Here is a 26,105-nt window from a genome sequence, read left to right as displayed (position 1 = left end):
TCTTTATTTGAAAAGGGAAAAAAGAAAAATGCCCTGTGTATCCACAGCGAACTATTCTAAACCAAACAGTAAATTTACAATAGCCAGAAAGATAATATAGTGAATGCACAGTGGGGTCTTGTTCCAGTTAAACTTCTGAGAGAGATTGATGCTCCTTTCAAATGATTTTATTTGTTAAACATAATCACATAAAGTAGTCCAGTCCTCACAAATTTTTATGAGGTGATATTATGACCCATAAAAGGACTTTATTAGTCTTTACATGAAAGCTTGCTGCTTTCTGTTAGAAGGTAGCATTTTTTAAGGGTTGCTTGAAAGCTATGGAACAATGAATTTTTATTTTTGGTTTAACCCAGAACACATTGTATGCTTTTGGAAAAATGCTGAATGTTTCCTGGTAAATCCAGGTTCGGAAAAAAAAAAAAAGTTAGTAGGAGCAGTGGATGGGGCATACAGCATACAGTTACATACAGATAGAGGTTCATCACGTGAACGTAACTGTTTCTGAAGGCTTTGCTGTTTTAATGATTCTGTCCTGTTTGAGAAAACCCTGAATAAGGACTGCTGCAAGCTTGCACTTCTTACATCTTTCTCTGTGAAGAAAAAGCTCAGTAATTTGAGCATTCCTGGATGCAGTTTGCTTGGATTTCAGTCATGGAAGAAGAATTGTGCTTTATCCTGGTGACAGCAGGAGCTTGAATGCTATGCCAGGCATCGGTGCAGAAGGTGGCATGTGGCTGTCACAGCCAAAAGGAAAAGGGGACAGCAGGGATTAACATTGGTTTTAGGGACTTTTGTGGGTGTTTTGCATGGCACTTTAAACAGTTTGAAAACTGGTAGTTTGTTTGGAGTCCACCACTGGGGCTCTCTGTAAGGCAGGGGGTGTTATTCAGGTCTTCTGCCTGTGTGCGTGGTAAGGACTCCAAGCCCTTTTTAGAAAGACAGAAAGCAGAAATTGTGTGGCAGATGTGTGATTGCTGGCACAACTTTGGGAGTGACAGAGAACACTCCTGTTTCTCCTTTTTCACTTACCACATGGACTATCAGGGAAGCAGTGAAGAAAAACAGTTACTTCTGTTTCCCATACTTCAAGTTCCTTTGTGTACAGAGGGAAAAGAAAATTGAAAGAGCTAGCATGCCAAACAGGAACAGACAACAAAGCTGAGTAGCAAGGAAGGCCAAATGCCAGCTGATGACTGGGAACATTGAAATGCTCTAAAATACGTGGCTTGGGGTCACCACCACGTTTTACCATTAGGAAGTGAAAAGATTAGCATAGCTGAAGATCACGAGTATTTACTGAGATTCCTTTCATCCTGTCTGCAAAATCCTCATATAGTCCCCATTTTATAACAAATTCAGTCCCCAGATCCAAATCTGTCCTGCTCTGCATCCCTTCAGGTCTGTTATTTCTTTAATCAGGGTTTGCTGTCTTTGTTTCTTTCTTGGACTTGATGGGCAGAGTGATGTCTGTGTCTTCTCACACTGGGTCTGGATGGTGCAGATGCTCATAGGAACTGTCCCTGCTCATGTAAGGGGAGAAGTTGGGCTTGAACCAGAACTGGCCTGATCTGTTGCACCACTCTGCTTTCCTCCAGCCCTTCCTCCTGGAGAAATGGCACGACTCCAAGGAGGAGCTCCTTTCCCCCCTTTGGGGAGGACGCTTAGAAGTAGCTTCTCAAAGGGAAACTGGAATTCATACAAGGACTGGAGAGCCACTCAGCCAGCTGCAACCACAGTCCTGTGACTAGGGAACAGCACAGGCAGCACTGTAACGAGCAAGATGCTGCCAACTGTTACTTCATCTGCCTTGAGAGTTTGGGAGTAAAGAAACAGAGAAAGGAAAGGAAAGTGCAGCCAAAGGCACTTAAATATCATTAGAGTTATGTAAATCAGGCACGTTAAAAAGACAGAACTGAAGTGTTATTTCCCTCCTGAGGGGTTCTGGGGATAGCTGAAAGGGAGAGGGATGTCTTGAACAAAGATGAATTAAGTTTTTCTACAATGTGAGATGTCCTGGGTAGACAGGAAATAACCTGTTATTAATGTTTCGTTCTTCAAAGTTGATAAATACAAATACATAATATAATCCTTTAAGAACAATGTTTTCAGAGGGTTTGTACTTGGCTTTAACGTTTTAATTGTGCTGAGTGTTAGGCCCTGAAACAAAAAGAAATACATTCTGTGGAATTTTTGCTTGTTACTTGCATAAAAAGCGATTAAAGCAGTTTACTTTTAACTGCACATTGCTTGTATTATTTTGGGTTGTAAATAAGTACATCAGAACTCAGAATAACTAAAAAATGCAGAGCGATTGAAGACTGCAGAAGAGAAGGGCATTACACCTGTAGCTTTGAACACTGGGAAGATATTCTCCATAAATGTGTCTGCTAGGAAGGAGACCCATATGTTCAGCTGGGGTGCAGAAGGCAGGTGCAAAGCAACCTGCCCTGTGCAGCTGGGCTGTAGCAGGCACATATGAGTGGTGAGAGCAATAGTTCATCTGCTGAGTGCTTGCTCTTCACGAGTGTTTTAGTCAGATGAAGATGGTGCTACTGTACTTGTAATTGTGTGTCTCCAGATGTCTTTGCACAGAGTTTCGAAATTGGGAGGAGCTGAGTGGTGGTAGTATATGGAAAACTTATCAGAAAAGCGTGGTCAGATTGCTGAATAATTCTTTGTTGCACGTTGCAAAGGACAAGCAGTAGCGTGCTGTAAAACTTTACATCAGTACTTCCCATATTACAGAGTTCAGCTTGTATCTCTTCCCATTCATTATATGGGAAAACAAATCTGTGTAAGGCACTACGGATGGAGATATTAACGTGTGGAGATGTGACTTCCTACATGTAACCAGCTCGGTGCAAAGAGGGAGGTGTACTATGATCAAAGCTCTCAGCAGTGTGCAGAGATGCAACAGATGAAGAGGCGGGAAGTTTATCTAAGAGCTAGGGAGCACGCAGCCAGGAGCAGTGCTGATTTTAATGGGGAAAAAAAAAATGTACAGAGGAGTTGGCAGCTAGCTGAAGATAGAAAGGAGCCTGGGTCCAGCAAGTACATGGAAACATTTTTGCCTGCGAAATCCTGCCACACAGAGATAACCAAGCAAGCTGGCTGTGGCTGCAAAAAAGTCTGTCTGGGATTACTTTGCCTCTCAGAGGCAATTTACATCCTGCCTGTGTGCCTAAACCAACTAATGTAAAGCTTCACCTTACAGGCTCCAGTGCATTGCAGGCATACCCTGATTCACAAAGCAGAGAGTCTGAGGCTGATGAAGGTTATTACTCTTGATATATCTGAGCATTTGTTACAGATAGCAGCTTCGGCATAATTTCTGGGTAAGCTCCTGCAGTGGCAGCATGAAAACTCTTCACGTCAAAGTGAAGGGAAGGATTCAGAAACTGTTCCTGAGAAAAAAAAAATCTTGTTATATCAAATAAGGTTGTCTTAACAATGTGTCTTGGTACTAGGAATGTTCAATTGTTTTTGCTTTCCTGCGGAGGTCTTGGATTTCAAACATTTGGAATGGGATGTGCTGCATTAGCTAGTTCAGGGGTGTGTTGTCAGCCCCAAGATATTCAGTTCTAGATGTGCACTTAAGGAGTAAAGCATTAAGGGGGCTGGCTGGAATTTTATGGGTTTGTCTGAACGGGAAAAGCAGCAAGCCAGAGCGTAGGAGCTGCAGTTCCCAAAAGAATTATTTTTTGGAGACAACTTTTGGGTGTATTTTAGCAGCTAGTTTTACTTGAACAGTGAACGCCCTCACCAGAGCAGCCATTATGAATGTGTAAGAGCAAGAACTTGGACGGATGCACTGCAGCATTGTAGCCTACCTGGTGCTTTTGAAATACAGCTTTCCTCGAGTGAGTGCTGCCCACTGGACCTGATCAAAGTGGGATTTCTCATCCTTTTTCAAGAAGGGAATAATTAAATCCGGAAAGGCTTAAGTATAAAGTCATTAGGAATTAGTAAATGTTCCACATATGAAAAAAAACACCCAAATATTGAGAATTTTTACAACCAATGGAAGGGCTTTTCGCTTTTCATCACATTATGGATATTACGTACTGTTGTGGTTTAACCAGGCAGGCAGCTAAGCACCACGTAGCTATTCATTTACTCCACCCCTTGCAGTTGGATGGGAGAGAGAATCAGGAAAAAATAAATAAATAAATAAATAAATAAAAAGTAAAACTCATGGGCTCAGATAAAGACATTTTAATAGAATGGAAAATGAAGGAAAAATAATAATAGCAAAATAATATACAAAACAGGTGATGCATGGTGCAATACCTCACCACCTGCTGACAAATGCCCAGCCAGACCTGAGCAGCAGCCCCCACCCCCGCCAGCTCCCCCAGTTTCATTGTTCAGCAGGATGCCACATGGTGTGGGACATCCTTTTGGCCGGTTTGGGCCAGCTGTCCTGGTTCTGTCCCCTCCCAACTCCTTGTGCTGGCAGGGCAGCATGAGAAGCTGAGAAGTCCTTGGCTCTGTGTAAGCACTGCTCAGCAGCAACTGAAACATTGGTGTGTTATCAGCAGTGTTCTCATTCTAAAGCCAAAACAGAGCACCATACCAGCTACTAGGAAGAAAATTAACTCTATCCCAGCCAAAACCAGGACATGTATACACCACCGTGTCTTCTGCTCTGGGTGCAGCAGTAATGTGACATAGGTGTGATAAATTGTTATTAAGTGCTTCAGAATTTGCTAGTCTGCTTTGCCCACCAGCTCTGAGGGGACACTGCTTAAAAGATTGTATTTACTAAACTTTAGGTTTTACTGCGACAAATAATCTGAGCTAATTCATTAAGTTATAAGAGTTTCTCAGAGCTGTTACTGACCACTAAAACAAAATTCACAATAAGGAGCACTGCCTGTCAGCATTCAGAGGAGGGAGGACAGAAATACAGTTTCAAAGGAAAAACTGCTGTGTTTTAACTTTACAGTAAGATGCTGCTTTGATGATACTGCACCAAAACTGTATTTTTCAGACATATCCGAAAGGTGACTTTAAATGTTAGCAATAAGAAGCTGTATAGGTACCTGCTAATTGGGCCACTTCTCTTGAGAGGCTTTTGACATCAGTCGTAGGTGAAACTAAGTCATACTTTCATAACACTATTTTATTCATAAGTCTTAGGCTAACGATATGTAAGTGAATTACGCTTTAAGACATGCAGAAGAAAAGATGAGCAATGAGATGCACTTTCAGGAAACCTGAGGCTTGTGCTGAAAAGATTCAAAATGATTCCCAGCTGAGTAGAACCTCACCTGAAGAGCTGCAGCCCTGCTGAGGTCAGCAGTAAGAAGGGAACTAGAGCCTTCACATCAAACAGGCAAGAAATGGTAATCTGACTGAGCCTGGACTCAAGAATAAATTAGGAAATAAGAGCAGCTGCTGCTTTCAGAATCAAAGTATGATAAAAGGCAGGGATTTCCAGCTTACAGTGAGTTTGGGACTCAGTGAGGCTCACAGACCAGAACACACAGTGGGGGAGAAATCTTGTGGCCTAAAACAGCAGCAGCTGCTGTATCACAGGCTTAGTGATTTCCTACACCTGTGTAAGGCAGCTGTCTGGGAACCGGAGTGGTTCATTGTGCTTTCCAGAACTGCAGCAGGTCCCACTGAGTTCCTGCAGGCATTGTAAATGGTGATTTTCCACTCTAAGAAGACAGCGTGGCTGTTTCAAAATCAAGAAGGTGATACTGTATGCTGCTCTACCTTCACGCTGCCTGGAGGTGCAGGGGAAGAGGAGCCAGCTAGTTATGCTCTTGCCTTAGAGGAGAACATTATGCTGTGCTCAGGGTTAGAAAACTCTGAGCTGTTCATGCTAGTGCTCTCTGTGGTGCAAAAGAATCCCTAGATCTCCCCCCAGTCAGCATGTGACAGGGCCTAGAAACAAATGCTGAGGCGTAAACAGCCCCATTTCTTATTTCCAGATGCTAGAGTTAGTCAACTACCTCTCCACAGAGTTTTTGTAAAGTAATTATACTGCTCCAGTAGGTTTGTATAGCCTCTTTGCAGAGATGTAAATGTTTATCTAGAGTATAAAACCATGGAGAATCAGAACGTACATCTCAATTTCAGTTGTTCCACAGCTACATCTGGGAAAGGAGAGGGTTGGTCACCACGCAGACATGCTATGTATCATCCCCTCAAACACGCTGGCCTTGGCTATATTCACATGAAATAAAACTGCTGCTAATTGCCTGCAAGTGTGCAACTTTGCCCTTGTGAGCAGTATAAAACCATGGAGATTTGGTTCATAAGATCTCAACTTGCTTTCACATCTTTTATTGAAGCAGCTAATATTTAATGAGGCTTCAGAAGCATTTGAGCAATTCTCCTGGTGCTTGAGGACCTAAAACAAGTCCTGACTATGTGATCTCAGTTTTATGCTGCTGTGTTTGGTCAGCCTTTTAAGCTCCTTTTGCTGAGAATAACCATCAGTTCCTTGATTCCTCTTTGAGTCTATTTTATCTATCTTCTTCACAGTACCCTGTAAGAACACTGACCTCGTGGCACTGCTTTTATTGGTAAGTTTTCAGCTCAAGTTGGAATGTACAATTTGCATAAGGCAAGTAAAAAACATCTCATGCCCTGCTTAGAAATATTGGCTAGAAATTGAAGTAGGATAATATAGAAAGATGCTGCTCACAAAAAAAAAAAAAAAAAAGTAATAATAAACAAACAAAAAACATATTTAAATTGCAAGAAACTTTCCTCCAGGGGCTATAGAAAGACAAATCTGTAAATACTCACTCTCAGATCAATATCAGAAAAAGAAAAATCTGAATAATACAGCATGTGTCTTGTGGAGACAGCGAGGTCACAGATCCAAATGATGCAGTTTGGCCAGGAAGGGGTGGGGAAGTGTTGTATTCAGCCCTCAGGTGTAAAGAATAAATCCCCATCTCAGTAAGGGGACACTTATCAGTAAAACAATTGAAAACAAGAGCCTGCTGTTTTATGTCTGACATGGACCTCACTTTGCCTACACCTGGCCATCATGCTTATCTCATTTGTTTTTCTTTGCCTTCTTCAGTTCAAGCAACTGGTAAAACATGAGGTGTGTTAGCATGCTGAAGTTAACTCTAAGAAAGGACTGTTAATCCATTCCAGCTCGATCATGGAGCAGCTGCAATTTAGCTGGGCAGTATTTGAGGTATGGTGTTTCTTTACTATTTTTATGTTTTTTAGATAGCTACTTTGTGTGTCAGTATATTCTTTTAATGAAAGTTCCCCTTCTTTTGATCCTGCGAGTGCCTTGATGTGCTGTCTCCTGAGACAGGCAATTGTATGGCGATGTACTGAAGTGGAAGGAGTGTTATTTCTGAATTCTTGTCTCTCTTTTAAACACTAAAAATTTTCCAATGTGTTGTGGCTGTTTTGCACAGCTGCTGTGATGCATAAGCTTGGTTTAAATGTCTGTCTCGTGGCTGCTTGGCATTACAGGAAGGTACACAACCACTGAAGTTTCTTTTCTGACAGACCTAGTACGTGCCTTCTGGTGAATCAGTATTTCCTATGGTGTGCTGCATTGTTCTGACCTTGAATTTTTATAGGCTTGTCTTCCAAGACAGCTTTTTCTGCCTTGGTCAAGGAGAGTTTCATTTTTTGTTTAAAAAGATGCACATAAGAAGCTGTGAGAGACCTAGAAGTCTTGGCTGTCTTTAGGCTCAGTTGGAAGTTTGATACTGACTTCAGTGGGGCCTGAGAATGAACCCTAAACTTACTGCTTAATTATTCCAAAATACAAAGCTTGGGGTTTCACGTCTATTTTCTCCTCACTGTTCTTCTTTCTTTTCCCCACCTCATTTCTTTAACTAATTTCCTTAGAATAGCAGTTCTGTCTATATTTTTCCTGCTGCTTATGCCCAACACCAATTTTAAGCATAGGCCTAAAACCACCCTAGAGGGTGGCTGCCTGCTTGGCTTTATGCTTGTGCTGGGATTGGTGGCAGTGGCTGCTGCTGAGAGAGGTGTTGGGATATCTAGGGTGACAGCAACAGTTGGATGAACAAAACAAGAGAATGGAAAATCTTGCATTTGCTCCTCTCAAATGTTTACTTCAGCTCTTCGTTACCGGTTTTTCTGTGCCAGCCTTCTTGTCCTCCAGTGTTTCTTAGCTTGCTAAGAATACTCAGTCAGCTTTGTTTATGGGCTCTTCTACACTAATGGCCTAGGCAAATTTTACAGAAATTTAGGAAAATTCCACTTTCTTTTGGATCTGTAAGACAGATCCAACAGACATCCAGCTTTTTAGAGACCTATCTATTGATTTAGACTCCCATCAACTAAAATACTGCCAGTGGGAGTCTTCACTGCAGGATGCTCCAGTGTCTAAAGACATTATAGGTGATTTTGTGTCCTAAGACCTTTTTAATGCTTCTGCACTGTTTTGCAGTTCTTTGTTTGTTTTGTTTTTCATAATAGCAGCAAATGAGGAGAAGCCTGTAAGTGGTCTTTGGTGCCTGCTTTTTGTTTGGATATTCATAAAGCTGAAATGTAAATAAAACTGCTGCTACTTGCCTTGCTTTTATTAAATTCTAGGCTGCCCATATAAAACAAGATTGTTCATGCTGAACTTGTAGGTTAACTAATAGCCTCTGGGCCATGCTTTGGGCTTGTCTGCCTTCTGCACCGTTATTACTTTGGTCTTGTTGAACACATTTTGCCCTTGGTTATACTCATTTTGGTTGGCGCAATAGTAAAAAGAATGAGTTTCTCTCAAGACGGCTGGAAAAGATTGCAGAGATGTTTGTTTAAAGATTTAGCATGGGTCAATAGGAAATGCATTTGTCTCCTGGTAAATTTATTATGAGGCCACAGCACCAGTTAGTTGCATTATCCCAAAGATTATGGCTTGAACAGAGTACTGTCTTCTGGATAGTTTTATAAGGGATTCTGTCTTCAAAGCATCAGTGCCTCAGTGAGGTGTAAAGCCCTGTAGCAAAATTTATGCAAGTTTATTTTTTCCTTACATCAAATAAGCTTGAAACAGCTACCACTGTGCACTTAACAGCAACAGAATGCTTTCAACTTGTACAGAGCTTGCTGGGCAAAACCAGCTTCTAAAAGCAGTTGTGTTAGAAGTGGGGATACATTTTATCCAGACGAACCCTAAATACAACAGTAAAAAACACACAAAAACAAGTGAATCAAAGGTAGTGTAACAAATCGTTAGCATAATAATCTGTTGACATGGTATTTCAAAGTAATGAAGCATCTCTTACCACGGGCAGCTTCGCCTAGTTCACGTGTCCCTCTGAAAGTCAGCGAGGCTGAGGCTCTTAGCTTATGAGTGCACCTCCAAAGCTAGGCTTCTACAATATGCTTACGCTGCAGTCAGAGCTGGTGTTAAATCAGTCGCAGCTGCCATGGGCTACATGTACTTTGCTAAGGATTTATTCAGCTTCTTACGTTATGTTTGCAATTCATGCTGTCATATATGTATTGGTACCTCTGCCCAAATGAGCTAATTAAAATCTGCATTGGGTTGCTCTGTAGACAGTGTAAACCTCTCTCAGCAGAAGAACGCTTACTGAGCATTTTACAACTTAGCCTACCTGCGCAGTGAGCTGCCTGTGAGATCAGGAGGCTGCCTAAATCCGCGTTCCTGTTCTTGAGGGTGTTGGACCCCGGGTTTGTCAGTCCTTGTGATCTGTCCACTTATTAAAAAACAAACAAGCAAAAAAATCTGCTTGCAAATGTTTATATTAGATATGGCATTTTAATTTGTGTGCGTAAATATGTTGCTGCTTCTATTATACCCCCAAACTGTTGATTATCTGTCATTTTCAGTGATCACACCCACTGAACTCTAGTGTGCAATAAATTACCTTCTGATCAAGATGGGTTTGTTTGCCAAGTGTTGCAGGGAAGCAACCTGGCAGAAATTCATACTCAGCTGAGAGGAAATGTCAGAGCTGACTATTTATGTGATAATTGCAGTACCAACAATATGCTTACAGCAGTAACCTTGCCTTACAGGATCACCACAGAACTACCTCAATTAAAAACAGAAAAGATTGGTGCAGACAGATCACATCAACCAGCTCCCATTGTATGTTACAGGATTCCCTTGCCCTTCTCAAAATGGCTTATCCAGCCTACTGTTAAAGGAATCAAGAGATTCAGGATTTCACCACATCTCTTAGGAGGTATTTACACAATTGAATACTGCTCTTGCTGTGTTTTTCCTGATGTTAACATTACATTATAGTTTCACATATTTTTATATGTTTTAATATAAATTATGGCAATCATTGACAAAAAAGAAAAAAGCAGGATCAGTGGCATTTAAAAGATAGTATAGGAAAGTGTAAATCTTAACTTACACACTCTGTAGGTTCTGATTTATTTTTTTTAACCTAACACATACTATCGAATATAAACTGTCACACCAGGACCTACCATAAACCAGTGTTATCCCCTAAAAATATCCAGAGATGAAAGGATAATGATTTTTATTTTTTTATTGGTATCTAGATGTGCAAATGTTTCAGACAAAAGCAAAGGCAATGTGACAATATCAGTTGTATTTAAATATAATGTCTTGTGTTGAAAAGAGCTGTGCCAAAGAGCAGGATTATTATTACTACTATGGCCATGCGGATATTTCTACCAAAATGGAGAACGGTGAGTGCGTGTGGATTATCTAGCAATATGCAAGAATCAGGGCCACATAATTCACAAAACAGTTTCTTTACCACATCCACAATCATGTAGTCTCAATGTTTCTGTTTATTTGTACAGTAAGTAGAAGAAAACTTCTACCTTACGCTTATATCACTATTGAGTGTTGAGCTAAAGGAACCTGTGCACATGCTTTTAAGAGGTGTACATGTGGCACACTGAGTACAGCATTGCCAATTTGTGCGCTGTAGTCACTGTCAGTTCAGATCATCCTTCCAAATAGCCCAATGTGAACTTAGTGGGACAAATGAATAAATACAGTCTGAGGAGATGGGAATTTTGTGTCTTCAAAGCAATGCGTGAACTGTTGTGATGTTATTGGTTGTGGGTTTGGGGCTTTCTGTTTGTTTGTTTTGTGTATGTTGTTTAATCTTGTGAATGTGTTTAGCTGTTTGCTTGCTTTGGAATGAACAGAAGCTTCAGTTATGTTACTGTGAGAGTCTGCTGAACTTTCTGGACAAAGCCTCCTGAAAGTTCTATTAAATGCTTTAAAAAATATCCTTCAGGTAATAGGAATATGGATAGATTGTGTGTTGCCACAGCAGGATTAGAAATGCTTGCTTGTTTTTGCTTTCTTAATGGGTGAAATCAGATTCAATTAAAGTTTGTGCTCTTTTATCTAGACAGCATAAAATTAGTAACTGCTGTGTGCCTGGTTGCTGTCTTCTGGCTGGAGGGCTGATATTCAGTTACAACCTTAGTGCTTGTGCCAAGTGCTGGAAACCCTTAGGTTGCTCTTGTGGTTGGAGACAGTGAAATATTTGGAACAAGAAGTCCTGTGTGATGACCATTAGGTGATGACAGTCATCTTTATGTTCAGTGGTTTACATTCATAGGTGCTTTCAAAACTGTGTAATGGCTCCCTAGCTGGTGCCATCTGCTCTTGGTTTTGTTATAGCCAGAGGGAAGCGCTGCCATGTGTGCGGCAACGTGGTGTGCGTGCCACAAACTGCGAGAGGAGCAGCGCGGCTGCTCCAGCCATTAGAAGCTACTGATTCTTGCTCTTAATGAATTGCAAATAGCAACTCAAATACTTGATTAAAAATGTATCCTACAGTGCTTAGGGCTTGCATTTAAAGCTTGCTTTGTCCAGTGAGAGCAGTCTGATAGAGAATTAAATGTATTGTGTTTTTTTTTTTTATTATTATTTTTTTAATTATTATTTTATTGTTATAAGATGCCCACTTAAGAGGAAACTAGTACAGGAAATTCTAGTAGAGCCCATTTTTGGCAACTGATAGTGTAGGGGTGCCTCTATAATGCTGCCTATGGGGCAACAGCATTTATTGGGCTTGTGTTATTGCTGTGCTCGTCCCTGCTTCTGTGCAGCTCTGACACCTGGTTTCACTGTTTAACCCTTAGCCTATTTTCAGCTGTACCCAAACACTTCTAGAGCTCTCCACTGTAGCTATCTCCTTTGTTCATGTCCTCCCCTCATGTACAACTTCTCTCTCCTTGATCTTTCCTTCATTTCTCTTCTCCACCACCTCCTTCTGTTTGCTAGGCTGTGTGAAGTCTTCCATAAGTGAATGCTGAGATGCATCACTTGCTTGTCAGAAAAATGAGTAGTCCCAGCTCTTCCTTTTTGTGCCATCGGTGTACACACGGTTGTTTTGCTTTGCATCTGGTTTCTGAGGCAGAAGTTTCATCTCTTTTAACTAAACTGTGTTCACAAAGATGGAGAAGCTTAGCCATAGCACTTTTAGAAATTGTCCTTTCAAATCCCTCTGTGGAGAGGGGGAGGGGAAGAAATCAATAAGTTTGCTGGGGTGGGAAACACTCTACATAATCCTGCAAAATCCTATAAATCACTGAGAGCTTCCAAGGCAATTCTCTGGGAATCATCTGGGCTCCTCAGTAAAGAACAGGCCACGAGAGAGGCGAGATTGCCCTTCAGGTAAATAATCCTGGAGTTGGGAAGCAGATAAATTTCTGTATTTTCCACCTAGTGTTAAACATTTTAAAGTGACTTGGAGGGGAGAAACAGTAAACTTGCTGCAGGGTAACAACATTCTGTTTCACAAATGTATAGCAACAGCCTGGGTAAAGCACACACAGGGTGTGTGGCCAAACCCTTGGCGGGTATTTCCATAAAGAAGAGTGGCTCCGCAACCTCACTTGACATTAAGTGTATTCACAATGTGATCCTTAATTGCATATCTTGTAACATTATTCCCCTGTAGAGTACTGCATTAGGCTATGCACAACAGGTATCTAAAATAGCAACGCTATATTGTTGGGGGCATAATAAATGCTGGTTGCTATAGCAAGCAGCCAGAGTGTATGTAGGAAAATTGATGTTCAGAAACTGTCCTGGGCAACTGCAATCAACTGCTGTCTCTGTCATACAAAGCCTTTCACTTAGACCATGCTTCTTCAGAGGTGATTACTCGTTTTGTGTCTGTGTGTGTGTGTATGTGTGGTAGGCACCTAGAAGAAAATAAGGAGCCCCGGGGTTTGACTTGCAGAAGTACGAACTATTTAGAGATGTGTTTGGAATCTGGGAGAACTATACACAGATAAACAATCACAGAACTGGGGGGAAAAAAAAAGAGAGAACATCTATTCTGTCTTGCACCATGCAGCATTATTGACTATGCCTTTATCAGCCACAGAGATGTTTGTCTAATTCGTTCTTCAGATCCTCCAAGCAATCTATTGCAGTGTTTATCTGTAAAACAGATTTACCAAGTATGTTACCATTCTTCTTGCAGTAATGGATAGGGCAAGAAAATTGGGTTAAGCTGACATTGAGAGGGTAACAAAACAAACAAAAAAGGCAGTCTTTTACGTACTTGAAAAGTTTTGGCTTTCCCCCAGTCACCATACAAGACCGTATGGTGCTTATCTGTCCAGTCTGCTTTTTTGCTGGTGGTGTTTTCACTCTCTCTCATTTTCTTTTCTCTCACCTGGATGCACTTTGACTAGATTTTATCACTCCTGAAGTGTCTTCCCTCAAACTGCTAGCAATATTCCAGATGAGGCTTTATCAGTAGTGCTCAGTGCAATAGAAAGGTAACTTCATGTATCTCGCAGACTGTTTGCAGTGTGATGCAGGCAAGCAGGAATTTGCACTCCTATCTCACCTTGGGTTTTAGTAGGCACAAAGCAGCTTTATCAATGGTCTTGTTTTTAGAAATGGGTGAAACAATGTGGTTGTAGCTTTCCAAAATAATTCAGGTTGAGGGGAAAAAATGCTTCAAGCCAAAGAGTTGGAATCTAGTAATCACAGTCAATAGGAAGGCTCAGGTCATCTTGAAATAACCTAGACTCAACTCTATCTATAATAAATCTACATGTAATCTAAGTGCCTTTGCAGGCCTTCAGGCAGATTTTCAGTCAGGATAATATCATTACTGACCCAGAGAAAGCCTAAATGTCTCTTCTGAGTACAGGTGTTCAGAACCTGGGCACAAGGACATGAATTTCACCAGTCAGTAACTTCCATGGGACTTGCTTTAGCGCTCACAGTAAAACAGCCTGCCTAGTGAGGTGCCCTCCCCATGTCTTGCACCACAGGGGTATGTGCATTTGGTTGGGTTTTATTCTTTTGAGATGTCCTATGTATGCTGACTAAATCAAAACTCTCCTCATATTGAATTCAGTGCTGATAAAGATACAATCTGTCTCAGCTGTTTTCAACATAGCGAAGTTAAGATTTATGAATAGTTTTTTTTTTTGTTTTTGTTTTTTTAATAGCAAATAAACTTCTAAGTGGTGGATGGTCAGTATAAACACATCAAATATATCCAGTATCTGCTTCCCATATTCCAAAAAGCATTTGACTATTACAGAAAGCCAATGCTTGACTCAGAGGCTCCTTAATTCTAATGTCTATTTGATGTACAAAGCAATGCCTGCTGTCAGCTGTTTCCAACATAGGTTTCAGGGTTTGTGCTGACAGGCCATGCAGGGGGTGCGCTGCGCTCTTCAACCCCTCATCAAGAATTTACAAGATTCCTTGTAATACTTTATTCTGTGGTAAAACTTTCTGTTTAATTCTTGCTCTCTTCTTCTGAGATTATTTACTCAAAGGTGGCATAAGAAATGGACTTTTAAAAAATGTTATCCACAAATTCTGGTGTCCAATTTGTATTAAACCCCATCAAGTGAAACAGTATTAGTTCAGGGTTCTGGATAGGTTTTGAAAGTGGTCAGGCACTACCAAGCCTTGTTGCTGTCAGACTCATTAGCGAGAGAACTATAAGCTGCTAGAGGAAAATGTTGCTTTATTGTTATGTTGTGATCAATGTCAAGAAAAAAAAGATTTAAGCTTTGAAAATCATGGCAGGGATAAATGAAGGACATGGTCTAAAAGGTGTCTTACTGCCTCTTTCAGGGTCTTTCTCAGACCCAGGTATCAAGGCTGACTGGATTCAAATAACATAAAGATTAAAATTTCCTCTGATAAATGTGTTAGACTTCTCAGAGGTGTTTCTAACATCCAGAAACATGAATGCTATAGAACCAGATAAAATTCAAGTGGAAGGCTGAGAAGATCCTTTCTTGTGGAAACACTTAGTGGTTTCATGCAGGAGATCAGATCTGTGTTCAGCAGTACTGAATTTGGCAAACATTTGGTAGAGCGCTTCTCATAGAAAACATCCTCCATCTTGCTAGGTAAATGGAACATTTTTCTTTTAATTATCTCTCATCCATCTTTGGTTGTTGTCATTGATGTGACTGAGCAGAAACCATTTATCATGGTTCTTAATGATTTTTCATTAACCAATTAAGTCAGTGAGGCTAGGAAAGAGATTCAAGATAGCACACCTTCCCTAAGTACTGGGGCTGAAGTTCTTTCTTTTGTAAGTAACTACTGTAAATGCTGTTTCCTGTATTTCTTTTGTTTGTTCACTCACATCCTTGGAATGACAGGAGTCCCTCAAATGTTTTACGGAGATTGCAAGCATGCATTTTATAAGATGAAGGATGATTTTACTTTGTGACAAATACTGGTATTTGTCTCTTAACTGCTCCTGGGAAACTGCTGCCTCAGATCATATTCAGTTGCCTCCATACTCTAGGCCTGGTTCTGTCTGAAAACTCCTGAGGAGAATTGCTGTACTCACAGTCAATCCAATTTGGAAACAGCACAGTGAGAAGCATCAGCATCTCTACTGTGTCTGGATTGTTTTGACAAACACACAAAGCTTTCACTTGATCTGCTTTCTGAAAGTTGAAGTGAATTGGACTGTTCTGATATTCTCTTAACCTGTTGCTTTGTGATGGAAGGGATCCTGCGTAATAGAAAATCTTCCTTTAGTGGCACTTCTTGTTACAAGTGGAGTTGAGCAGGGTTGTATATTCATATCCACTCGACTTCTGTTTTTGGTGCTGCTGATCTCAGCCTTAGCCTGTGGCACACTGAGGGTAATTTGTTCAGTCCTAGCAAAGTTACTTAAATCGGAATTTTGTGAAAACAGTCAACAGCAGGACTACAAGATTCTTTGGCTGCTTTAAACACCATGCAAATGTTTTTATCTTGCAACTGATATCCAAAAGAGAGTCATATTTTAGGCTTGTCCATAACTAACTCTGTAGCCCTTTTAATGTTGCGGCTGCAGGCTCAAGAGTACACAGAGTCTGATAGATGGCTCTCTCCTAATTGATGGTAAATACCTCTGCATACCTGTAACACCTTGAAAGTTACTCCAGCCTAGCGAACACTGGAGTGGTGCCCATGTTAAGAAAAATAAAGAAAAGTAATTTTTAAGTCCAACACACAATGCTAAAAAAAGAACTCCACATAGAAATAACTTCCATTGCCTTCTCCCCTCCTTTTGCCTTCTAGCAGCACCAATTCAGTAGTATGTGAGTGTTACAGTGTCATGTAGTTTGGAGTCTAAACAGAGGACCACTGAAGCCAAACATATATTTTATGTTTTGGAAACTGTAGTCTAAACTATCAGGCTGGAGCAAAGCTGAAGTGAATAGTATCGAGGTAAAGAGGATGCATTTGTGAAGAACGGAAATCTGTCTAGTCAGATTGAAAGAAACTTTGTACCCTGTTATAGTCCTATGCCTCGCTGTAGTTGTACTGCATTGTACTGTGCAGGGGTTGCTATTGGTAAGAGCAGAGTGGGAAAGGACAAAAAGACTCTGGTCCGTGGAAGTAAGTCACAGAGGTCGCCCCCAGGAAGGAGAACAGACCTGGTGTGACAGCTTCTCTGCTGTCCCTTAACCTTGTAAATCAAAGCAGTTCTGTTGCTGTGGTGAAGAAAACAAAACGACAACTTCCCCATGCACTGACGCTCTCTGGTGATATAATGGTGCCTGCCTGTGTGCTGACACTGGCCAGGAGGACCTTTATTCAGATTAAAGGATTATTGAGTGGTGCACAGTTCAGCTCAGGATACTGAGAATGAAACATGTCTTGAAGCTCCTTACTAAGTTGTGGACAAATGAGCTTCTTCCTGTTGGTGGTGGTGCTATCTGATTTTCCTTCCAAAGGATAATCTGGTGCTATTTCTGTAGGTGGCAACTGGATTTCAGTCAAGAAGGCAAGCTTTAGAAGTTGAGAGGCTGTAATATATTAACGGTGTTTGTGGCAATAATGTATTCTGGTGAGTGAGATCCTGTAGCTTCATTGTTACTAAATGGAACTAGCTGAAAAATTGACTCGTTTTCCTGGGGAGCAGGAAAATTATATTAAATTTTCATAAAATTATATAAAAATATATATATATATTTAACTCTTGTCCATGTTTGAAATGTAAACTGAATAACAAACACTTGTTATTTTATGTAGTTACACCTCAGCCCCAGGAGGTGCCCCATGGCCATGAATTCTCCCTTTTATCTTGCACTTGCTCAGGAGGGAAGGGGAATAGGAGATACTGTGAGAGGTGTCTGGGCAGCAGAGGAGAGCCAGAGTCCTGTGATGGCCAAAGTCATTTGTCACTGAGGCAGCGTGTTCAAATAACACAGAATAATACTGAATTTGTCCAAAACTGAATAGCTGATTCTACTTGAGAAAAATCAAAGTGCTTTTGTTTTGCATCAGCTTGGCTCAGATTATGGTATTGTGTTTAGGCTTTAATGAAGGAAAGTTGTGGATCTGTGTACCTTTCAAAATATTTCCCCAGAAGATTTCCCTTAAGTAATAGGATTTTCTACTGAAAAAATGTTTCTGTCACTTAAATCTAGCATCTCTCATGGCCATGTGAAAATGTTTCAGTTGTGCAAATCCCTAAGATGTACGTGGTCCTAAGATCTTTAGTCCTGAGCTCTAAATATATAAACAAATAAGGGGTAGAGACTCAAGTGAAATGGGTCTGGTAGTGGTCTGGCATGTCTTTGTCAGATAAATCGCATTTATTTGAAGTTTCAAGTTGTGTTAGCAAACTTCTACACTTGATGGCAAAGCTTTTGGGACCCAAACCCTGAACTCTCTAAGGCTTCCCCACAAGCAGCAGAGATGGCAATACCAGAGGCAGAAAAAGTCTGAGTGCCTCTGATACGAGATTCTTGGGTGACAAGTAATTTAGAAAGGTCTGTGCCTGGAGCTGTAGGTCAGGACGTCCCATACAGGGGCTAGCTCTTAGCGCCCCAAACAGCTCTGCACCACAATAGACGAGACGTGTCCGCAGAGCTGAACGAAGGCTGAAGGGCAGCATAGAGGAACAAGCTGAGTTGCTCTTCTGGTGCTGGAATGAACTGGCCTCATGGCAACCTATGAATGGTAATGCTGCCTAGAAGGCTAAAACTGTAACTTTTATTTTGATGTTGCTGAACAAAAAGATTGTGGAAGGCATCTGTTTTGGAAATGCATTTGGCACAATAAATAACATTTACACGACTCTTACAGCAAATATCGCTGTGACATTTACTTTTTTTTTTTTTTTGGCTGTTTGTTTGTTCATTTGTTTTCTAAAACCTGTACCCTTACCTAACCTTGTTTGAGACTGGAAGATCAGCTGGCTTAGAAAGATAGCTCATACTTTCTTTTGCTTCTCTAAGCACAGGCTTTATTACAACAGTGTTACAGAGATGTATGGCATTTTGCAGACTCTTCCAGATCTTTACTCAAAGGGTTTTATAATTCGATCCCTGATCTTACTTCAATTTTTTCCATGAATCATCCTTTTGGTCTTGTGGAGCTATGGCAAAGTAAGTGAAGTGCCCTAAGGTTTTAGATTTAAGTAAATATGGTACAACATGGAAAAACAAGAGTAGCATAATCTTTCCCTCCCTTACCATTTGCCCCTCACCCTGCAAAAAAAGGACCAGAGGAAAACCTCTGCTGAATTTCTGGACCTTGACAGTGTTCCTCAAGCTTCTGTGAAAGCCCTACTGTGGTAGTGTATGGGATTGGGACAGTAATGTTCAGACCTCCCTGAGCCAGGGGAACAAAACTTTCCATTGGCCCAGGTTGCGATGTAGCCAGCCAGGTGTGTACTTATGGCTTCCAGCACTTGCCACTGAAAAGCGAGTTCATGGTGTCATTAATAAATGTGCGTATATAGTCCCCATTGATGAGACTTGGGCAGATTTTTGTGAGAATTAGCTTTATTTTTCCACATAGAGATAGAAAGTGACTTATTTATTCTAGGATTACAATACTGACAACTTGCTTGGTTTACCTTTGTACCATGAATATTTTAAAATTATTTAAACAGATCATTTAGTGTGGTGTGTGCCGCAACTCTGAGCTTTGGTGATCCATGTGGAAACCTTTGTACATCGGTTTTCACGAATGCATAATTGAATGCTGGCACAGCACCTTTACAGTGGTCTTGACATATCTGCAGGTATTTGGACTTGGAGATTCTATGGCCCTGCAAAGAATCACTGATGCTCTTTGACATTGGCAGTGACACACACTAAAACCTGTGGGATATAGCACTTAGCTGTATTTCCAAGTTTGAAATTTCCATTAGATGAAGCAGGCAACTGAATTCAAGAAAAGAAGGAACTGTTAAAAGGGAGCTGAGATGATTGGTTTCCATTCTTTCAAAATGTACATTATACAGAAATACCTTTGTTATTTCTGTTTGTAAATAACAGCCACCGACAGAATGCCCTTCCCTGCTTTCTTATTGTCTTTAGAGTTACTGTTTTATTTCTTCTTTCACATCTTCTGGGCTGCTCTTTTCCAAGCTTTTCTGTTCAGTATTTACTGGACTGCATGCACTTACTTTCCTGTGCCATGTTGTTAAAACAAAGCTATTCTCCATGAGGCCCTGGTGTCATTGCTATTGAGAATAATCGTCAGAACAAGGGGAGAGTCTGTCCTCTTCGATGTGTATTTCTAAGAGGTTTTGGTATAAGCAACCTTCTGACAGCCTTAATGTTCCTCAGATCTTTAGAGCCTTTCTGTCTTTGCTGGTTTCATGCTTCCTATTAGTAATCAGGTGCTTTGCACCATTGCTGAAGTACGTGTGACCTTCCTATGCTACCTTGATATCCTCTGTGCAGAAACTCTCCTTCTGCAAAAGGCTGATATTCAAATAATCTGTAAGTGACAGTCACGACCACTTCTGTGCGTAACAGCAAAGCGAATCCTTCATTCACCTCTGTGTCCTTGTTATGGGTATGAGTGTGCGTGCTGCGTATTTATTCAAACATGTTTGCTAGACTGTCATAATGACAGTAATTAGTCACTTTGTTTTTTGAGGGGTGGGCAATAGGTAGTTCAGAGCACATTTGTTTGTATTAGGGTGAAGTGAGATGCAGTGAAGTAGAAAGATCTTCACCTTCCTTATGTTCTACAGGAGTCCACGTATGATCTAGTTCATGCATGATGCTTTCCTAGCTTTCTTCCATGCCTGGCTGTCTGACTCCTAGCTGAAACTCTGCTGAAGTTTCTGCATTCCCCACTAGCTGAGAAGAGATGGCGGTACAAGGTATCTGTACTGGTCTGTTCTTTTTCACAGCAGTTCTGTATGGTGCCATGTTTTGGATTTGTGACCAAAGCAGTGTTTATCAAACACCAATGCTTTACTTACTGCTGAACAGTGCTTAAACAGTGTCAAAACTTTCCCACTTAACTTTCCACCCCCCAACCCATCCCCAACGGGACAGTCAGCCTTGACAGCACTGTAGGCAGACAACTCAATTCTAGGGTCCGCTTCTGCTGCCCCCTATTCAAAATGCAGGTTTCTCTGTATCTTCTCATCCTTTCAAATAAACACAGTGGGGAGAGAAAGTTTTGTAAACTTGCGCTAATTTAATGTATCTGATTTTTAACATTATTCTCTTCCAGAGATACATTCTTTCTACTTACTGTGTCAATGAGTTTGTAGCTGTAAAAACAACTGTTACAATTATTATGCAGCAAAATAGAAAACTTAAAGAAAATTATGTTGCAGCTCTATCTAAAAATGATTCCTCAGTTCTCTAACCTTCTTTAAAAATTCATCACCTTCCAAAGCTGTTCCCCAACCTAAAGAGATCTGAAGCTAAAGAAATATGTATTTAATTTTTAAAGAAATCTATAGAGGATGGGGCCAGGGTCAGCACAGGGCTTCTCAGCAGGGCAAGCAACGCACAAGTTTGCTGTCCCAAGGGCAGCTGGGGAGGGGGCTGCTGAGAGTGGCTGGAGGAGAGGCTGAGGGAGGTCAGTGGGGTTTGAGGTGGGTACAGGGCCTGGGCAAGGGAGGAAAGCTGGATGAGGACAGGAGGTGCGTACAGACCTGGTCTGCATGGTGATGAGGAGGAGGCACGAGGTGTTGGGGAAGGTACGTGTGGCTTTAGGGGGTTTCTCTCTTCCTTTCTCCCTCTTTTCCTTCACTCCTCTTTTTCCCCGCCGCTTGCTCCCTCCGACATGAAGCGGTTATGTGAAGAGGCAGGGCTGTGACCTGCTCCTGCCTGTGCTCAGGATGGGGCTGCAAATGAAGGTGGCAGCGGCTGCTGCTGTTCTGGGGCTACCTTAAACATCCCTTGGCAACCTGTGCAGGCAAGAGGCCACTGGTACGGTCACAGAAGAATCGCACAGATGCAAAATGGGTTGATTTGCCAGCCCAGGCTGCTTTGTATTTTTTGTGTATAGTCCTCTGGATGAGACTTTAAAGTTTGGCTGTATTCTGAAAAGAAAATAGAAGGACTTTTGAGTTTCCATACCTGCTATTTCTCAAAGAAATGTGTTCAGTTTAGAAGTAAAAGAAGGTTCCTTCTCCTGCTGTTTCTTTGAATGTTCAAGCTGAACTTTTTATCTGGCTTTTGCCTGTTACAAAGGCATACTGCCCTAGATTTAGACCCTTTCAAGCTAAATCTACATTTGTTGAACAGGTGTGATGTTTTATTGTTATTTTTTCCATGATCACTTTTTTCCCCTGTAGCTTCACCTGGTATCTGTTTGTTACAACCTTAAAGCAGAAACAGTGATTGGTAATTCTGGTATATTTAGTTAGCTGAGATAATCCCACAGGTTGTCCAGTGTTAAATTTCAATGGCTCTTCTAGGTAAAGCAAACAAACAACAACAGCAAAAAGCAAAGCAAACCAACAAACAGAAAAATGCACTAGAGATTTAGGAGGAACTAAGTAAGACTTCTGAAAAGAAACTTTTTTCCCTCTAGTAAAAGCAACACCAGCAGTATACCAGTGTCACTCCACTGCCTGAAAGCAAGTGCCTGTGTTGATGAAGGGTCAAACAGAATTCACTTCAGTCTACTTCCCTTAGCTGTATTGGCTCTGAATTGGTATCAGAATAAAAAGCCAGTGGTAGCCTCTTTCTGTACTAAAATCAATAAGCCTAATAGTCACCGCATAAAGAAAATGCATCTGTGGCTAAGCCTGTGCCCTCACAGAATCTCTTCACCTTGGAAACATTAGTGGATTTATTCCTGATTTTGCAAGGTTGATAAGAGGCTATAGGCTTTTTGGTTTAATTTCTTGATGGGGGAAGCTGAGGCATAAACAGAGTATGAGATGCAGCCCTTATGCTGCATTGTGAACTGAGACTTCTGGAATTTCTATTTTTACTTTCCTGTAGCATCTCTTGTTCCTGAAGGCCTGTAACAGGCACTGTCTCAATATATGCTGCATATGCTCATATACACGTCTCTATACACTACCAATAAAATCTGTTCTGAGAGCAGCGTACAGGCAACATGCAGTCAGGGAAGAGATTTTTTTCAACAAAGCTACTTTGTGTAAATCCTGTAGGACCTCTAACTTTTATTCATTCACTCACTATTTCATTTTGAGCCTTCCTTCCATGTGAGACAGGAATTTTATGTAGCCAAATGACACAACTGGAAATCCTGACATTGGTCACCAGAGCGAAATGGTGCTATGTACAAACCTGTATGAATATTTGGAGATTGTGGATGTTTGGGGTAGCAGGATAGAGCCTGCCTGCCCAGTTTGTACAGGAATCTGTCACCCTGAAGTAACTGAGGTGGTTTATTAAATAATTCTGTTGTGACTCAAGCGAGTGCTGGTTACTAAATGGTCCTAGGACCAACTGTGCTTCCTTGGGACTAAGGACCTGATTATAGTTAGGCTTGATGCTGAGACTTATCTGCAACTGTCTTCATGCTCATAAATCAGAGCTTCACTGTACTTCTATCCCTTCAATTCCCTTTTCTCCCATAGCAGATCTTTCATGTCAGTGCTGAGCTTTTCTCCCAGGCTCCCTCTCTCCTGCAAAGAACATTAATTCGTTAACTGTTATTAGAATGAATCTGCCCTAATGGACCTGTTCTGACCAATGCATTCGTGTTTGCTTCAAGCAGTCTCTGGTCTATTTTAATTACTCTTCTTTTGGTAATTACTGTCTCTGTCTTTACACTCCTTTGTTCTTCCCCCGTTTTGCTGATTCAAGCCTTTGAAAAGAGGTTTTTCAATTTCATAAGATCAGATAGAAGTCCTTCAACTCCTTGATGAATTGCAGTTTCTCTTACAGCAAAATTGTCCAGTAGTTCACAGGAAGGAGTATCCATCACTTCTATTTACAAAAGTTAGGCTTCTGTCACTTTGATAGGGGACAATAAGTAAGGACAGATAGCAGGAGCATCTTAGCAGAAGTTTATCCTCAAGATCAAAGTCTAAATGACATAAAAGTATGTGTCATAAATTTAAATCCTTTAATCCTTCAAAAAAAACCACCTGTGTAACCTCTCCTCCCACTCCCCCCCCCCAAATAAAAGTTTACCATGCTAAAAATTCTAAAAATATTCTTATAAAATACAGATGTTTGCTGTTCATATCTAATTAAGGTTAAAAATTGAATTGAACAACACTGGATAGATTTTTGGACAAACTGAAAAACAGGACAAAATACGGACAAGATTCCATTAAGAACTTTAACTGATCTTCTATTGTCTATCTTTGTATGGTGAATTATACATAAATATTCTATTATAATGTGCTTCTGAGAGTTAATGGTGTAGCCATAGTGTTGTCTGAGGCTATGATGGTATTCGGGGCATTTTTATGGGCAAGAGAGACTTCTGTTTGTTGTGTGTAGATTGTGGTCAAAATGGATAAATGTTAGCAGGTACAGCCCTCAGGTGATTCATGTGGAGGACGCTGATGATATTTTCAGAGTCACACAGAAGTGGAGCTTAGATAACTCTGATGATAGAGATAAATGACTTTTTGAGGCTTGTTTTTGTTGGATGATACTATGATCTGCGACTATTACTATGACTTCTATTATTATTTCTTGTAGAAGCCTAAATAAAAATATCAGTTCAGGAAAAAAACCTTATAGCCCATTGAGCTGGGGATTTTAACACTAGCATTGTAATTAAAATACTGTACTTCGGAGTAGAGAAGTAGGGGGAAGGCCGAAGACTTGGACTAATACTGAAGTTTCTACTGCTCTCATTGGTAGTTACAAACCAATGAGACCATGTAGTGAGTTGAAAACTGTTCTGTTTTGTGTGTTTTATTATTATTATTTTAGGGAGTAGGCTGAGCTTTGTATCGAGGACAGATAACCTTGTATCTGGTCACCGAGATTTTTATTTTATCTTCCTTCTTTTTCTCAGCTACAGAGTACTGAGCTGGATAAAAACTTGAGCAAGTATGGCAAAAACTAGCTTGCCAATAATGTTTTTGCTTGATCAGTATTGGCACTCCCTGTGCAATCGCATCCATTTTGTGTTCTTTGGAATGTCTACACAGAGTGTGGTTGGGTTTTCTTTGTTTTCATCTTATTTTCTAATGATTTGCTCTTTATTTTTTATTCAGCTAGAAATTTCTGGTTAAATGTTTAACCTAAACAGTACTGCTACATGGTCTTTTTTCAATTTGTGCAGATTTTCACTCTGATTAATTATTTTATCTCCAAATCCTATGTAATGCAGGTAGTAGACACTAGCAGCCACTGTGATTGCACTCATACTATTTCCACTTCTGCCTGTGTTGCATCACGTTTGAAGTCTAGCCTTTTCTCTAGGTTACACCATTTCAGATCCTAGTGCTGAAGTATTTGTGCTACTCCTTTATTTTTTTAAAGCCTTTTTGTACAGTCTTGCTAGCTCCCGCATAAAGCTGTTATCTGCCAGTTGTCTCAAAAACTAATTTTCTGGCAAGGAAAGCTGTATGAGAACAGGTTATTTGCTTTCTTTGAGTCTTCAGTATTGTATCTGTTTACAGATGCATAATCTCTAGAGAGCTAGCTGCTGACCAAGACTTGTGAAGGGAACAGGCTAAATGGTTTTCCTCATTTAACTTACAGCATTCTGGATGTCAGAAAACATCACAATGAAATATATTTTGGTATTGTTTTGTTTGGAAATGTTTCTAGATTTTGATAATCCTTGCCATGATTTTTGTTATCAATAATTGTGTATTATGCTCATTCTCTTTATTAGTTTTGTTGTTGTTGTTGTTGTTTCTTTCAGTAATGGGAGTTTTCCTGCAATCCCTCAGCTACAAACAATCATTCAAGTAGCTGATACAGTTTCTGTTGAAATGTCTGAGGTAGTCAGTACCATACCAGTGGCATTCATAACCTCTGATGTCCACTAAATGCGATTGCAAAGAGCCCCTGTTCATGAAACTTTATGTGCCAAAATCCATTTAGCTGTTCTTTAAACAGCCCCAACTGCAGAGTTTTGTTAAGCTTGGCTAAGTAAAATCTCACTCCCCAACCCAGTGTAACAAGGTGGATCTGTTCTAACAACATTATTGGAAAAAGTATTTTTGTATGCTTAACAATTGGTAGTTTAAATGTACATTTTCTTCTGAATATTGTCCTTTCTGTCCTACTGCTGGTAGGTTTTGTATGTTACCATCTATAGCCTTTGACCACTACAGCGAAAGGAAGCTACATGTGCTGAAAAAGAGAGATGTTTGTGTATCTCATTTCCTTGTGGATTATCTACTTTGACAGTAGTTAAAGTAGAAAACCACCAGAAAGCACATAGAAAAGCTCTGGAAAACAACAGGAGAAGTATTGATTAGGAGCAGCCTTCCCTGACTCCAGTTGCTCTGCATCATTTT

The 26,105-nt window shown here is 40.6% G+C and overlaps 2 long non-coding RNA genes across 3 annotated transcripts in view; one reads left to right on the top strand and one right to left on the bottom strand.

Annotated features, from left to right (window-relative positions):
- The first annotated feature begins 469 nt into the window (after nt 1–469).
- The window catches only part of LOC101801204 (uncharacterized), a 39,460-nt gene continuing 13,824 nt past the window's right edge, over nt 470–26,105 (top strand). The window contains exons 1-5 of the long non-coding RNA XR_011809787.1: nt 470–3,338; nt 5,140–5,351; nt 6,502–6,542; nt 7,052–7,171; nt 10,000–10,169. This is a non-coding gene — a long non-coding RNA (uncharacterized lncRNA). The remainder of the gene's footprint in view (nt 3,339–5,139; nt 5,352–6,501; nt 6,543–7,051; nt 7,172–9,999; nt 10,170–26,105) is intronic.
- The window catches only part of LOC106017018 (uncharacterized), a 258,004-nt gene continuing 251,933 nt past the window's right edge, over nt 20,035–26,105 (bottom strand). For both annotated transcript variants that reach the window (XR_011809789.1, XR_011809796.1), the window contains one exon: nt 20,035–21,731. This is a non-coding gene — a long non-coding RNA (uncharacterized lncRNA). The remainder of the gene's footprint in view (nt 21,732–26,105) is intronic.

This window comes from Anas platyrhynchos, chromosome 5 (genome assembly GCF_047663525.1).
Source record: "Anas platyrhynchos isolate ZD024472 breed Pekin duck chromosome 5, IASCAAS_PekinDuck_T2T, whole genome shotgun sequence".
NCBI lineage: Eukaryota > Metazoa > Chordata > Aves > Anseriformes > Anatidae > Anas > Anas platyrhynchos.
Note: the sequence above shows the minus strand (reverse complement) of the source record. Positions and strands in the feature narration are given on the sequence as shown.